The sequence below is a fragment of the Neofelis nebulosa genome, chromosome 3 (assembly GCF_028018385.1).
Source record: "Neofelis nebulosa isolate mNeoNeb1 chromosome 3, mNeoNeb1.pri, whole genome shotgun sequence".
In the NCBI taxonomy this organism is placed as follows: domain Eukaryota; kingdom Metazoa; phylum Chordata; class Mammalia; order Carnivora; family Felidae; genus Neofelis; species Neofelis nebulosa.
In genome coordinates this window covers 159,788,298-159,806,009 of record NC_080784.1, presented here as the reverse complement: position 1 = coordinate 159,806,009, position 17,712 = coordinate 159,788,298, and the positions used below count along the sequence as shown (strand labels likewise).

The window sequence follows — 17,712 nt, the reverse complement described above, 5'->3', positions numbered from 1 at the left end:
TTCCTAATTTCATATTATCTCATATTAAAAATGTAATCTTCAGTGAGAAATCCAGGGGTAGCAAGTAATTTCTACCTTTATAATCTGAGGCAAAAAGGAAATTAATTTTTTTTCCTAATTAAAAATTTCTAAACTAAGAACCCATGAAATATGTCCTGGTTGAAGCTCTTTAAAACATCTTTCAGAAACAATAACAAATAGGCTGTGAAAGCTTAAAAATAGATTACTTTCAAAGAAGATATGGACTACACTTGATCTTGCCAAATGGGAGCAGATTTCAAAGTTATATTGGGGATGTAACATCATTTATATCATTCCTCAAAATGTTACGACCCATCTGTTACTTTTATCCCTATCAGGAGACTGAGGTCATTGAGATCTTCCATCAGAGGTTAGACCTGATTTATGTGTTAAGAGATAAATAGCACCAAGTTTACCATAAGTTCAGTAAAACAGCCTTACTGCCAGAGAAGTCTGTTTGGGAGAATATGTTCTTACATGGTCTTACACCCTAAAATTAGAGTGTATTTTTAGATTTCAAAAATTCACCAATGTCAGAAACTGTTAGAAAATGTTTAGTTGCCAATATCTTACCAAGTTCAGGGGCTCCTACCTAGATCATGAAATAAGTAAGAAATGTCCTGTTCACATTTCTTAGTACACAAAGTAACAATTTGGCATGGATATTTCTGCCACATTAGGTCCATGCTTATTTTATAAATTAATTAACAAATGGATGACTGTGCCAAGATTTAAGGATCTCTAAATGTGAATCAAAAGTAGTTTTGCATAGTATTTCATTGATTCTAATTTAATTATAAGGCAAGTAATTATAACAATTGAATGAAAGCTGATTTACTCAGTTCTAATGATTATACTTAGATTCAAGGATTATATTTGTGTGCATATGTGTTTGTAGAGGTGTGTGGATGTTAAGCTAATGTAGAGAGGTGTGTTAGTTTCACTATTGGGACAGCATTATTGGATCACTTCTTTCTGTAACTGCACTTGCTATAATATAGTCTATTAAGTGAAAAAAATATATACTATAAAATTCTTCTAATTCTTCATCAATTTCTGCAGATGAAGTTCTTTCTTGATTTATACTTTGGGAACCATGTATCTGGGAGAGCTGTTACTTTCTGCTGAGCACAAACCACATGAAACCTCTTTCTATGTATATGTAAGTATGAAGCTATCACACATCCTACTTGATTTCCAAACTATAGGTAGTGTTGTGGCAGTTGAGTTTAAACACATACATTGAGAGCAATGTATGTGTGAGATATAAACTTGTCGACAAAATAAATTTTCACCTCTAACTGAAATGTCCTTGTTACAAGCTTGTTTCCATTTCCGATATATCCAAAATTGAGACCAGCACACTAGGTATCAACTTCTCTACCATTTCAAAGTGATGTGCTGTACTTTTAAGCAGAACTTGCAAAAAAGAAAATGTCAAACCTGTTGTTGTTTTTGATGGTGGCCGTGTCTTAACGTTTCTAATATATTCTCTGCACTGCCATATGGGTGGTCTATATTCCAAAAATTTTATTTGGTCATACTATCTTATTTATAAACATTTTTACTCTTATAGTATTTCATTGAACAATTGGGTGTCAGTGGAGATTAAAGAAGGGGAAGAAAATTTTCAATCAAATAAATTTAAAGATGTTGCTCATTATAATACGTTCTTGAAATTTCCCAAATATATAAGCTTATAAATGAGTTGTATAAATTCCAAAATCAGGAAATTAGAATTGATTATTGCAACTATTTCCCAAGTGTATTTGATGAATAAATTTTTAATGAAAATCTATTTTTATGAAAATGAAATCCAGTTACATACAAGCTCTATAAAGTAGATAAGTATGTTTCATATTTTAATATTTAACAGAGAATTCTTTGAGGGATTTTGTTTCTAATATACAAAATACTACAAAGTTTAAAAAACAAATTTTAAACAGATTTTAAATCCTTAATTAAATAATTGATATCTTAATTAAATATTAAAATCAATACAAAAATATGCCAAATTACTTTCTCTTTCTTTTTTAAAATTTTTTAATGTTTGTTTATTTTTGAAAGAGAGAGAGAAACAGAACATTAGCGAGGGAGGGGCAGAGTGAGAGGGAGACAAAGAATCTAAAGTAGGCTTCAGAATCCTAGCTGTCAGCACAGAGCCTGATGTGGGGCTCAAACTCACAATCATGACCTGAGCTGAAGTCGATGCCCAACCAACTGAGCCACACAGGCACCCCACTTTCTCGTTCTTTCTCGTTCTACATAAAACATAATACAATTGAGCATTTTGAGTGAGAAAAAATACATTAGGAAAAGTAATGACAAAATGATATTTTTTAATTTAACTGTTCTGAGCTTGTGAATCTCTTATCCTTTATTTTCAACTCAAATGTTCTATAGTCTAAAACTGCATTTTGCAATCTATGTAGCAGTAGTAATGTAGAATATTTTAAATGAGCCCTTTATATTAATGGTTCTTTCATCATTACATTGCTGTTTTGTAATGAGAGAAAAGATGGGGTGTTTTTGAACAATATATTTTTTTAATAAAGATTCTGAATTTACTGTCATTTGTCTTTCCATAATATTCTAGAAATACTATTCTAGAGCAATCAATGCTGAAATCAAAATACTTTACATAAGATAGCTTCACTTGGTCAATGTTAGGGTTTCTCTTTCTTTTCTGGAGCCTTGGGAATCACTAGTCTGATTTTGTTTTCAAATTAAAAACATTGCTCCTAAAACCATTATTCCAAATTGGTTTTTATTAAACTAAATTGATACGGTGTTTGCTAATTATCTCCTTTTTCACATTTGAATGATGAGTGCAGGATTAGCCAGTTTTCTATGCAGAAAGTTTCAGTAGTGGTATTTTTAAAAAGTAGAAGGAAAAAACTTACCTAGCTCAAATTTGATTTACACATATACCTGTGTGTTTCTGCTGAAATTAACTTTTCTTACAACCACCTTTGGGGCGCCTGGGTGGCTCAGTCGGTTAAGCGGCCCACTTCGGCTCAGATCATGATCTCGTGGTGAGTTCAAGCCCTGCATCGGGCTCTGTGCTGACAGCTCAGAGCCTGGAGCCTGTTTCAGATTCTGTGTCTCCCTCTCTCTGACCCCCCCCCCCATTCATGCTCTGTCTCTCTCTGTCTCAAAAATAAATAAACGTTAAAAAAATTTTTTAAAAACCCCACCTTATTTCGTATATGGGTAAGTTTATTTTTTATCAGTAATAGTACGGTGGGGTTGTGACGATCCCAAGTCACATAATTAAGAATGAAATCATCTGTATATGGACAATCATAAGTACTTCTCATTAGCAATTAATGTAAGTAGGAACTAGTCAATCTATAATATTACAATTCAAAAACCTGAAAAATAAATATGTGAAACCTGAAAAAAACTTATGGTAAAACTGAAATTAAAAAAATATGGTTATGTGTTAAGACAGCCATCTATGAAAACAGAGAAATGACATAAAATGACCTTAGCAAGGTTTAAAGTATTAATTACAATGGTAGTGTGTTAAGACTTTAATGTGCATATTTACCCCATGTGGCCTGTTGGCCTTTGTCCATACCACTTGATGATATAATGAAACGAAATTTCACAAATTAGGTAGCAAGGGTCAGCACAAGAGGAGAAAGCTTTTAAAAGACTTGCCTGCTGCGTTTTTATTAGTGTAGGCTGCTAATTTCTTTAGCACTTATTTCCTCTCTGCCACTACTAAAGTGGTGTTTGCACCGGACATTTGTGGCACGAACTCATTAATGTATAGATGATCACCCTATTTAACAAGATAGACTTATTAACATTAAAATAGAGTAACTAAGGATCATCAATGAAAACTATACCTGATAAACTCAATACTTTATTGCATTTGTTCTGTTATATCTACAAAATTCTCTGAAAGACTCAGTGTGTCTGAATAGCAAACACTAATGTAAGAGTATTGGAAAGTGAATAGTCTGTAGTGATCCTAAGACACTTGTGTGGCAGTAAGACAGTGAGATGGGGAAGGGAAGGCAGCAAATATGTTAGGTTATTAGACAAGTGGACACTGTGTGCCTTTATTTTTTTATTTTTATTTTTTCAAGTTTTTATTTCAATACCAGTTACACACAGTGTTATATATCAGCTTCAGGTGTACAATATAGTCATTTAATGCTTGCATACATCACCCTGTGCTCATCACAACAAATATACTCCTTAATCCCCATCACCTATTTAACCCATCCCCCCACCTACCTCTCTGGTAACCATCAGTTTGTTCTCTGTAGTGAAGAGTCTGTTTCTTGGTTTGCCTCTCTCTCCTTTTTTTTTTTTTCCCTTTGCTCATTTGTTTTGTTTCTTAAATCCCACCTGAGAGTGAAATCCTGTGGTATTGTCCCTCCCCTCTTGCACTCTCTTACTCTCAAAATAAACAAACATTTAAAAAGAAACCAAGGAGATAAATATCCCTGCCTTGAAGGACTTTATGTTGAAATAGTGGCATATAAACACTGAACAATAAAAATAAGTAAAATACGTAGTGTGTTAATGGTATGAATGCTTTGGAAAAAAGACTAGAATGTGTTGAGAAGTGGGGAACTTGCAAACTTAAGTTGGATAGCTAGTAAAAGGAACCCTCTTTCCCAGAGTAACATTTGAGCCAAGTGTGAAAGTAATGTTGTAACTCAGCAAAGTTATGTTGATGACTGGGGGAATAGTATTCCAGGCAGTTGAAATAGCAAATTTCTAAGGATCTGAGATAGTACATGTATATGGCAAGTTCAAGAAACAGCAGAGAAGGGACGCCTGGGTGGCTCAGTCGGTTAAGCGTCCGACTTCGGCTCAGGTCACGATCTCGCGGTCCGTGAGTTCGAGCCCCGTGTCGGGCTCTGTGCTGGCCGCTCAGAGCCTGGAGCCTGTTTCAGATTCTGTGTCTCCCTCTCTCTCTGACCCTCCCCTGTTCGTGCTCTGTCTCTCTCTGTCTCAAAAATAAATAAACGTTAAAAAAAAAAAAAAGAAAAAGAAAGAAACAGCAGAGAAAACAGTGTGGGTGGAGTGGAGTGAGTAGGAGGAAAAGAGGCCAAAGTGCCTGTAAGGAGTGGGGTCGGGCCTTCCAGAAGATTGTAAATGGTTTGACTTTTAATCTGAGTGACATAGTAAGGAAGACATTGGGGGATTCTGTGAAGAGGAGTAACATGCTATGATGAGTCTTCAACAGAAAAAGACTTTGCCGCCTTGACAACAGACCACATAAAAAAGTGAGGGAGACCATGACAGTCATCTGGATGAATGATAATTATGGTGTAAACAGAGCAGAAGTGGTGGGTGGAGTTGTTGAAAAACGTTTAGACACCAGAAATATTTTGAATACGGAAATAACAAGGCATGCTAATGAGTTGAATGAAGGGCCTGAGCAAATGAGAAAAGTCCAAGCTCTTTGGCCTGAATCAAAGGAAGGATAGAACTGTCATTATCTCCTATGGAGACATAGCATAGCAGAGTCAAACCAGAAGTTTGTAATACAGTGGAAAGTCAGTAAAAAAATTATTTTTTGATCAATTTTGTTAAATGCTACTGATCAGTTAAATAAATGTCAGCTGAAATTTGGCCATGAGATTGAACAAGGTAGAGGTTGTTGCTAACTTTGACAGATAAACCCTTCGAGGTGGAAAGGTGAGGATAAAAGCCTGATAGGAGTAAGTTGAAGAGATAATGGAAGGATAGAAATTGGAAACAATTTCCAAAAATAATTTTTTTCTATGGAAGAGAGAAAGACAATCTACATCTTTTATTCAGCATTTTGTTTCAGAATATGGATCTGTTTTCACTATCCTAAATCCACCACCTTAATCTTAGATAATTACTCTTGTCTATGACTTTCTACACCCTCCTGAGGAAAGGCCTCACCTTTTGTTAATTCATATACATATACATATTCATATACAATTCATATACATGAATTCATATACAACTTCTCTCTATTACTACCTTAGAATTCTCACATATGAGGAATGATTTCAGGCACCTTTGAATATTTATTTTATACATTGCTTTCTTCCAACTCATGCTGAGTTGATAGGCAACATTTTGTTACAAATCATATTCCTGGAATTCAGAACCATGTTCAATTGCTGGAAGAGATATGGAATAAATGAGTTAAGAACATGGAGAAACCCTCAAATGAATACTCACAAAATCTGCTGACGAGGTTCCATGAGTTTCCTCTAATTCAGATCTGGCCAACAGCTCAGCTTTATCATGGACCTTCTCGAATTTATGTGGGCTTCACCTTATCTCTCTTTACAAAATAATAATAATAACAAATAATACTGTTTAAAGGCAAAAAACCAAAACCAAACAAAAACAAAAACATGGGGAAAAAATCTCTTACAACTATCCTAAACTCATTCCTTGAATCAATCCCAACCAAAGTTAACAATGTTATTGCATTTGACTTGTCCTCTTTGCCCCTCTATCTGTATGCACTGCTATTATTATATTGTTTCTACCACTCACTATGTTTGGGGCAAAATAATTATATTGACTTACATCTTTTATTTTTAATCGTTAGCTGAATTATGCTATAGAATTATAAATTGATATTATTTTACTCTTCAAAACCTACAAACATTCACATTTGAAGAAAACATAAAAGGTATAAGTGGCTGCAGGTTCAAGCAAGTAAAAATTATTAATGGCAACTCACACTTTTGTAGCCCGACCTGTTGACCCTCAGTGTTCATTAGAAATTCATCAGTACCAGGCTATCATCTCTTCTCTGCGTCTTCCTTTTTTTCTGATCTATTGGCTTTAGGCCAAGGAGAGATTTTCTTAAAAAAAAAAAAAAAGCCTTTTAATTAGCTCTTCACCCTCCTGATAGTTTCAGAATAACTCATAAAAGAGAAAACTTCAGAGCATAGTTCATTTCTGAAGAAATTCATGAAAAAGTGAAGCTATCCAACAGTGCTATTCTCCTAAGAAAAGTTTTAGGCTCTGTATGTGTGTGTGTGTGGGCTATAGGCAAAGATAATTTTTATTTTATTATATGAGACATTTAAAAAATTCTGACAACTTCAATACTTTATTTCTTCATGTAATAAAAATAATAGTATCTTTTTGAGTGTTCACTATGTGTCAGACATTAAGCTGATCTCATAAAATTGCTTTTTTTCATTTAATCCTCTGAATAACAATATTTGATAATATTCTTGTGCTCATTTTATAGATAAGAACTGAAGACATACATGGCTTAGTGGCATATCCAAAGTCACACAGTCAATAAGTATTACAGTCTGAATGTCCAAATAGTCGGTCTTATTTTAAAGCATAAATTTTAAGCGTTGATGATATTGTATAGTATCCTGTTATGAATATTCTATGTGTATTCATATAAATAGAAGTCATAAAAGTATCCTTAAATCTGTCAGTTTATAATTGATGAAAGAGAGTTTAATGTCAATGAACATATGTTGATATTTCATAAGTGAAGGAATGAAACTAATACCTCTCTTGTTTTTCATTGGCTTCTGTGTGGGAACATGTATATAGTTAGGGAAGGGAGAGGATATTGTCAGTTCAAAGGGCAGGAAGCCTATAGTTTTATCCAATTTTTTTTCTAAGCCATAAGAAACTAAATGTGAATCCTATAATAGAATTCATCTGAATTGTTAGTTCTTGGAATCACTGCTTCTTTCCCTACTGTATTGAAAGGCAGGGCAAAGAGGATCAGCCAACTGACAAGCTGGTTTACCAAGAAAAGGTAGTTTGCTTTCTTTGTTTCTTCCATTCAAAGTACTGGGAGGGTGTCCTCTTTCCTGCTCCTCACCAATCCCTCCTTGCCAAACCTGTGGAGACCAGAATCAGACTCTTCATCATTTCATACCATTGTCCCATTGTCTTTTTGGTTTTTCTGGTGTGTGTGTGTGTGTGTGTGTGTGTGTGTGTGTGTGTGTATTTAAAGAGAACCTTGTTAGCTACTATAAAAGATAAACTGAGGTATAGTAAAATTTTCAAGACTTTATTTGGGCAAAATCAATTCCAATCAGGGCAGTGGCAAACTGGAAGTAGTTAAGAGTGCTCCCATGACAGGAGCTTAGGGAGAGACATTTATAAAGAAAAGGCAGAAGCAGGGCAAGGGAATTATTGATTAGCTATTGCTTAAAGTCTAGTTGTCTGTTTGTGATTGGTTGTCTTTAGTTTTGAGGTATTTACAGGCTTAAATTTTGGTTTGCTTACAAAGGCCATCAAGACATTTGCACCATCTCAGTCTGATGAACTCTATGTTTAATTAATTTAACACCAATTTAACTAATCTAACACAAAGAGAGTAGATGTTGACGGGAATGCTTTCCTGGTTGTGTGTGAGTGGCAGTGGTGGGTTGGGGCTGTAAGAAGGTAAGGAGCTCTCTCAGCTGGCAGCCTGCTTGTAAAAAGTTGCAACACAAGGGTTGGTTTGTTGTTTTTGTTGTGCAGGGTTTTGTTTTTGTTTTTGTTTTGTAATTATTAAAACTTTTTTTTAGAACAGTTTAAGGTTCACAGCAGAATTTAGGGGCAGGTGCTGAAATTTTCCATATGCTCCCAGCCCTCAACACACGCATACCTTTCCCCATTATCCACACTGCCCACCAGAGTGGCACATTTGTTACAGCTAATGAACCTATACTGATACATCATAATCACCTAAAGTCCATAGTTTAAATGAGGGTTCACTCTTGGTGTTGTACATTCTGTGGGTTTGGAATCAAAAATTGTTTTATGCCTCAGACATAGACCCATTTTTACTCTATGTTCTATGTTTCTTTGGTAGTGTTAAACTGCTAAAACCTCAGTGCACCTCTCATCTAGTTGATTCTAACTCAGCAACATATGCTAATGGTCATACCCAAGCTCTTTTCTAGAATATTTCTCATTTTATTTTTTTTAAAGATTTATATCCATTTGAATACAATTCTCTCTCCTTTGCTCTCCCTCACTTTTTCTCACTCTCACATACACTTTATTTATAGATACCTTCATCTCCCAGGCTTCCATGGGAAATCCACTCATGCAGTATGTTTTCTCTGTGCAGATACATGTTTCCATTTGTGAAGATACTCTGGGAATCAATTCTATCTCATTAGAGACTTTAAACAGTGAATGGATGTACACAGTCTTGACTTGATCCTTGTAATGAAACTGAGTTTTAATCAGCCTTTGTTTCCCATAGTAATTATTTATACTTTCATTGAGATATAATTGACAATAGATTACACATATTTAAAATGTATAGTTTGTAAGGTTTTTACATGTGTATACACCTGCAAAAGCATCACCACGGTCAAGATAATGTCCATATTCATCACCTGCAACCATTTACTCAGGTTTTTTTGTATGTATCCTCCCTTCTATTACTAATCCCCAAGCAACAACTGATCTAATTTTTGTGACTATAGTAAATATTGTCTATTACTTTACATAAATCAAATTTTGTTCATTATACTTAGCGTAATTATATTTTCTATTGCTGAGTAGTATTCAATTTTATGGATGTGTAAAAATGTTTTTATTCATTTAGGGACACCTGGGTGGTTCAGCTAGTTGGGCGTCTGACTCTTGATTTCAGTTCAGGTCGTGATCTCACAGTTGGTCATGGAATCAAGCCCTGCATCAGTCTCCTTACTGGTGTGTGGAGCCTCTCTCTCCCTTTCTCTCTCTGTCCCTTCCCGGCCCCCTCTCTCAAAATTAAGAAATAAACATTTAGACATTTTTTAAAATGTTTCTATCAATTTTTCAATTTGTTTTTAAGTTTTTATTTATTTTGAGAGAGAATATGAGCCGGGGAGGGGCAGAGAAGGAGGGAGAGAGAGAATCCCAAGCAGGCTCCACACTGTCATTGTGGAGCCCCATGTGAGGCTTGAACTCACAAACCATGAGATCATGACCTGAGCTGAAACCAAGAGTCAGTTTAACCAACTGAGCCACTGAGGTACCCCCTTAATTTTTCTACTGACAGACATTTGAGTTGTTTCTAGTTTTTGTCTATTGCTTATAAAACTGCTTTGCATATTCGTTCAAAACTATCTTTCTTTTCTGTCCTAAATGGTACATTTTACTATTTGTGGTTGAATAGCAGTTTCTTCTTCCAACATCTATAGGGCTCTGAGTTTAAGGGTTTTATCTGTTTTCATTCATTACTGCCAGTCATTTCCTGGGTTCATCTTTCTTAATACCTTGCTAAATGTAGACAATAACAGTAAACATACATTATTAACATTTTGTATTTCAAACTGTAGCCCAGTGTTATTAGTTTATTAGATAACCTGAGTCCCAAGTGGTAAAAAAAAAAAAGTTTTGCTAAAAGTTTTATTACTGTAAAATGTGAATCTGTATGATGGTGTGGGTCGAAGTTTTAGAGAAGTGCTTAGAAGTCCTCTTTAAAAAAAATGGCACCAAATTGTAAACACAAAATTAGGTATAAAATTGAATATTTATAGCGAGACGATAAATCACAAAATAATTACAAATAAAAATACAATAAATACCAGAAGCATCACAAATTTTTAAAAACTTATTTATGATATACCTATAATTTTTCTGCCTGTTGACTTTTATTGCATTTTTAAAAATGTTTGTTTATTTTTGAGAGAGAGAGAGAGACAGAGCATGAGCATGGAAGGGGCAGAGAGAGAGGCAGACACAGACGCTGAAGCAGGCTCCAGGCTCTGAGCTGTCAGCACAGAGTCCCACGTGGGGCTCAAACTCACAAACCACTAGATCATGACCTGAGCAGAAGTCAGATGCTTAACTGACGAAGCCACCCAGGTGCCCCTCTTTTAATGCATCCTAATATTACATTGACTTTTTATTATATTATTTTCCCTCATAGAATAGAAGAGTAAATCTATCTTTCCTTTACCATGGTAGATTCTTTTCTAAATTCTTGACAATTTGGGTACATAGAACATAAGACTTCATGCATAGAAATACTCACTGTTAGTAGTAATAGTACATCTTTTTGCCCTTCAAAATAAGGGAATTCTGATACATTCTATAATTCCACTTAAAAATGCATTGTGTGTTTATTGTTATATATATCACGTTATTCCATGATACATGCAGGAGAGAACTTCAGTTTTGACTAGGCTTCTATAAAAAAAATCTTTTGCTTACAATTTTATAATTGGAAAACTGGAAAAAATATTCCATATACTAGTTTCTAACTCCAAATGTACCAATCGTATTACTCCTCCACAACTCATATTCTTCCAGTGACAGATGCTATAGGACACATTGCTATTGCATAATACCAGGTGAATTGGCACAGAGAGCGGCAGGAATATTCTGGAAAGCATTTCTCCACTGGCATGACCAACAAAACTTAGTTATAAATTTTGTTACAATCTTCTATTCTCTTTTTCTCAAACTAAATGTATCTCCAACTCAGTTTTCCCTTAGACAAATACCAGAAATGATTGTGGTAACACTACTTTCACTCAACATGAAGAATGTGATGGAGAAGTAGTTAGAGTAAAAAGAGACAGTGGTCTTAATAAAGTGAGTTTATAGTACCAAAGTTAGAACATTTTGCAAAGATGTCTGCTTGTAAAATCCATGTGAACACATTAGTAGGTTCCCTTCTATGGCTTTGGGATGGACTTATGTAGGTAGGGGGAACTGAAGTCTGTTTCATTAGCTTCATATTTAACCTGTGCCTGATTCCCACCTTTCCAGCCTTTGCTAACATTTACCTTGTCAACTGCCTCACAACACCTAATCTACTGCTACACATTTTAGGCTTTTATATATGTCAGCATTTCAGATGTATGAACCAATCTCCCTAACAATCAGGATATACTAGGTTATGCTGTGGAATTAGATACATTCAAAATTTCAGTGGTTTAAAATAAACAAACCAAGCTTGTTTTTTGGGGGTTGATAGCACTGAGAAGATGTTTATTCATTTCCCTTCTTGTTTACTCAGGGACACAGTTGATGAAGCTCCATCTGACATGTGTTCCCATAATCATCCGAGCAGAGGAAAGAGAACTCAGGAGTTCATCACAGTGGGAATTAAAAGTTACAGTTTGCAAATAACGTGACATTTCCCTCTCTTACCTCAATAGCTAATGGAACAAACACCCAAACTTATGGGATTCAGCAGGTGCAGTCTTCCATATATCTAGAAAGAGTGGAAAGCTGGTTGTAAGTGAGTAGCACAAAAGACTCCCACATATTATAATAGGAATGTCAAACTTAAGAGATCAAAAATTGATCTCCTAGGCTACTCTGGACATCTCCTGCTAATTGTGCTGTTGTTTCAACATAACGTATTGTCAACCATATTTTATCATTGAAGTAAGCACGTGAAAAGAACCAAAACTGAAATGTTTCAAATTTTCTATTTATTAACTGCATTATTGTTTATGAAACTTCTTGCAACTTATGATATAGTAAAAATCAATAGCAGTCTTAACTGAAATATGATATAAACTCAGATATAATGAAGAAAGGCATATAGGAGATTTTTTTTCCATGATGGTACAGATGATGTATTATTTCCTTCATCAGAGAATTAGTTAATAGCAGATATTGGACTTCCCCGGTATTTCAAATCCCAACTCTTTCCATGCTTTTTAGTCTTTCCTCCTAGAAACTTGACCAAATAAGCAATAGTAATTCAGCCAAAAGTCCCCTTTTAGCTTTCAATACATTATTTCTTAAATTGAAATAATTCTGTGTTGTGTATCTATTAGAATAATTTCTATCTCTTTGATATCTTTTCCTTTTTTGTTTGGTAATTTTAATAAGACACTTGATTTTAGTTAGTTAATTTGTTTAGGGTTTAAAATATGGTCTGATCTGGGAATACAGAAAGGAATGAAGCACAGCTCCTACCATCAAGTATCTCACAAATAGAACCAAGACAAGAAAGTAACAGAGAAGAAAGAGAATGGATTTCAGGCAGAGAAAATCAATGTATAATAGCATGAGAGTCTGAGACTACATTAGCACAGGACTATTATTGCCAGTACACTGCATTTCAGTAAAATTGGAATGTGGGGTGTATATGCCTCGTTGTAGAGGTGGGTCACACAGCAGGGTGAGGGAACTGGTGAGAGACAGAAGAGAAAAAAGTGAGCAGTGGCCAGATCATGAATGACTTTTCTGGCCCCAAGAAAGTAACTAAGTTTATCTTGTATATGATGGGAACCATTGAAAGGAATACCATATTGGATTATCTCCCTCTTGTTCTAGAGTGCTTTAATTTTATTTTCTGTTTTTATACTCAGTAAATGACTCAACCATTTTGATGATCTTTGTATAAATACCATCTTCCTGTAATGATCTTCCTTTACTTTTCTCTGTTTAACCCTATGATTCACGGTCTTTTTTTTTTTCTTTATAATTTTTTTGAAATTATTTTCCTGTGATATAGAGTTTCATATTTCCCCCTTATGATTATTTTACATTAAAATGCTTTTACTTTCATTTTTTACAATTATAATTCATAAACAACAATTTTGTACTTTGTTTTTAGACAGATTAATATGGTAGTAATGTAGTAACTATACCATATTAACAACATTATATGGACATTGTGTAAAATAGAACCTTAATAAGTGTTTAATGCAGAAGTTAGCTTGTAATTCTTAGAAGAAAAATTACATCAGCAAACATGTTAATATTAATGACATTCAAACAGACTGACTACTATGTGCGACATAGGCAGCTGGGCTTACATTTTAGGAAAACATAAGACATTTCTAATTTCAAGGCACGTTCAAAAACACATCTTTATTATGGCATATCAGTGAAAAAAATTTAAATTGTTTTGTTTTTATTTGTAATAACTATTTTTACTTTACATTCTAACGGTTTCTTTTTTTGTGGCTTATTTTCTTATTATAGAAACATGAAGGATTATCATAAAACAAAAAACACAATTCTACTTAGCCATGCTAGCATTCAGGCTCACCATAGATGCTGTAATAACTGTGAACATTTGCCAAAGTTAATAGTGGTTCTGTTCACCTTGCCTATGTGCACAGAAAAAAAATTAAATTTTGTATGACCATCTGTTATCCCTTTTCTTAATATAAGTGGTCTCAGATTTTTTTTTTCCTGGAGGACACGTAGTTTGTGAAGGGGCAACTATTTTACATATCAGCATGGATGTTCTTTTAAGGACTCATTAAAATGTGTCCTTGAGAGATGCTTGATTTTTTCCTTCTTTATGTTGTTATTTCTCCACATTAATCTAATGCTTTTTTCAAGTATACATTTCATAATGCAGCTTGAGAGTACGTAGGTGATTCCAAATTGATCATTCTCCATCTTCATAAGCTACTCTATGAGCTGAACATCCTATTAAACTCTCAAATTTTGACCTGAGATTATCTGTACACTAGGCATAATTTTAGCCTATGAGAGTGTCATAAAGTGAATGAAGAATCTTGTTCTCTAGCAATTGTAACATCAAAACTTCATTTTGGTAATCCCAAGACTTTGACTTTTCCTGCCCTGACCAAATCTCCTCTTAAATTTATTAATTATTATTTCAGAATGACTGCTTCACTAACCAGTGGTAGATCCATAGGTAACTACCCCATGCTTAACCCTGAGGAGTTAATAAATATCCATGTTTTAACTGCTGTAATATTTACAAGTAAATAGTTAAGTAATCATAACTCATCATGAGGTGTGTGAGATAAAAAAGAAGCTTCTAGAATCTTTGAGGCAAAATTTGTAAAATATCTAAATATTTCATAAAAATTATAAAGCTATTTATCAATTAAGGCTGAGGGGATAGAAGTAAAGAATAAAATTGCTAAATATTCTATTGTGACATTTATATTCTTTTCATTAGAATTTTGTAAGAGACATAAACACAAAATTACACCATTTTAAGAAGAACACAAAGACCTGGCGTTTTCTGGACACAGCTTTTCACATAACTATTTTAGTTATTGAATAAACACATAATACTGTCTATATATCAGGCAGCATTCTAAGTACTTTACAAATTGAAACTCATTAATTCCTACTAAGCTATGGATGAACTACTATGTACTTTATAGCTTTCATGTGAAGTAGCTACATGTTAAAAAAATGTTTTTAAGGTTTATTTTGAGAGAGGGAGGGAGAGAGAGAGCGAGTGAGAGTGAGAGACACAGAATCCAAAGGAGGATCTAGGATCTGAGCTGTCAGCACAGAGCCCAACACGGGGCTTGAACTCACAAACCACAAGGTCATGACCTGAGCCAAGTCAGTCACTTAACCAACGGAGCCACACAGGTGCCCTGAAGTAGCTACATGTTTAGAAAGAACTTGTTAGTATTGACAGAGGGATTGTAGAAATAATGGGGTTCCTCACGATCAGTGGGTGATTTTTAGTGGTCCAGTGGGAGAAAGCAAGAGCAGAGAATATTTTAATGATCATTTTGTCTTCCAGAACTAAGAACTCATTTCTCCTGCAGAAGTCTTGTGGGAAAAAGTAAATTAAAAAATATATGCTTTAAAAAGTATTATTTTAGAAGAGAGTTTATTGGGTCACAATGTATTTTCATATATATTATTTCATTTGATTCATTTGATATGGGGATACTGTGAGATGACATTTTCTAACATTTACTGATGTATGAGCCAGACACTTTATTGAATCCTTACAACTTTTGATCATACCCAAGTAATAGAAGAGAAATCTGAGGCTCATATATTAAGCACTAGCAAGTGACGATACTTATAAGCCTCGTTAAACATAAATAAATAAAAGATGCTCAGGAAATAAAGCAAATAAAGGGCCAAATCAACTTTTGCCAAAATCTATGTTCTTAATCACATTGTTATTGTTATTGTTTAATCATTATTTTCATAGCCCCAAGATGAAAAAACAAATGAGTTATGTCTTTGCCACAATTGCATGGATAGTCACTGGAATTCAAGCCAACAGTAAAGGCAGTGTGACATAACAAAATGATATGCCATAAAGAAATAGCCTTCCACAAAAATGCAGTTAGAAGTAATAAACAAATTTAGCAAATTTGCAGAATACCAAATCAACACAGAAATCAGTTGCATTTTTGCATGTTAGCAATGAACAATCTGAATAAAAATTAAGAAACCAATTCCATTTATAATAGCATCACAGAATAAAATATTTAGGAATAAACTTAACCAAGGAGGTAAAAGACTTGTACACTGGAAAATACCAAGCGTTGCTGAAATAAGTTAAAGACAAATATAAGTGGAAAGTTTATTTCCTGTGTTCACTGACTGAGAGATGTAATATTGTTATGATGTCAACACACCCAAAGCAATCTGCAGATTCAGTGTAATCCATATAAAAATCCTGGTGGTGTTTTTTGCAAAAATATTTACAAAATTTTTTAAATTCACATGGAATCTTTTCAACTTTTCAAAGTTTATTTTTGAGAGAGAGAGAGAGAGAGAGAAGGAGAGAGAGACACAGAATCTGAAACAGACTCCAGGTTCTGAGCTGTCAGCATAGAGCCCGACGTGAGGTTTGAACTCACGAGCTGTGAGATCATGACCTGAGCTGAAGTCAGGCATTTAACTGACTGAGCCACCCAGGCACCCTGTTTAAATTCACATGGAATCTTAAGGGACTGTTAATAGCTAAAAACAACCCTGAAAACAACAAAGTTGGAAGTATCACCCTTTCTGATTCCAAACTTAATTACAAGGTAAACAAAACAGGGTAGTACTGGCATAAAAACAGGAACAAAAACAGATGAAATAGAGATCCCAGAAATAAACTTTCTCATATATGGTCATATGATTTCTACAAGGTTGCCAAGACTATTAAATAGGGGAAAAGATAGTTCTTTCAGCAACTGGTTCTGACAAAACTGGATTATCTATATGCAAATGAATGAAGTTGGATCTGTATTTCATACCATATGCAAAAATTAACTCAAGATACATCAAAGACATAAGAGCTAAAACTGTAAGCTTCTTAAAAGAAAATAAAGACAGCTTCATGCTCTTGGATTTTTTTTTTTTGGCTTATGAAAGTTTATTGCTGTCATGTTTTCACCATCAAAACTTATTATATTGGTCTTTCTTTCTTTCCTCTGTAGAAGTACAAAAGAGAGATATTGGCCACTTTGAGTCACCAGCATCATGACTTTTGTGACCAAATCCAGCAACCAGAATTTCATCATTTTACTCAATAAAATCCAATCACATTTGGGTACAAAGGCTGTGATTTCTTCTGCCATTCTTGATCAGCAGGACCCTGACACATTTCCTGATGCCAGAATTTGGACTTTTAGCTTCAACCCCTACTTCTTCCAGTACAATTCCCTTTGCATGGCAACCACCTCCAAAAGGATTGGCCTTCAGGGCTGTGCCCAAACTGACTTTCTTGTACTGTTTATCATGCCACTTCTGATCTCATCTCCAGGATGGAGCTATCCTGGCAGCACAAAGGCTGTGACACTTGCCCATCCTTCCCGTGCCATGGGCCTGAGCAAAAAAGAGAAACAGCACAGGAAGGCTATGCTCTTGGATTTGTTAGTGATTTCTTGGGTATGATATCAAAAGCATGAGCAACAAAAGAAAAATTAGATAAATTGGATTATATCAAAATTAAAAATGTTTGTATATCAAAGGGTTTTGTCAAGAGATTAAAACGACCAATGGAATCATGAGGGAAATGCAATTCAAACCAAAATGAGACACCAGTTCGTACCTCTT

General features: G+C 34.5%; 1 pseudogene; it reads right to left on the bottom strand.

Annotated features, from left to right (window-relative positions):
- Positions 1–17,062: 17,062 nt before the first annotated feature.
- On the bottom strand, positions 17,063–17,463 carry LOC131508075 (small ribosomal subunit protein uS12-like; annotated as a pseudogene).
- Between the last annotated feature and the right edge of the window lie 249 nt (positions 17,464–17,712).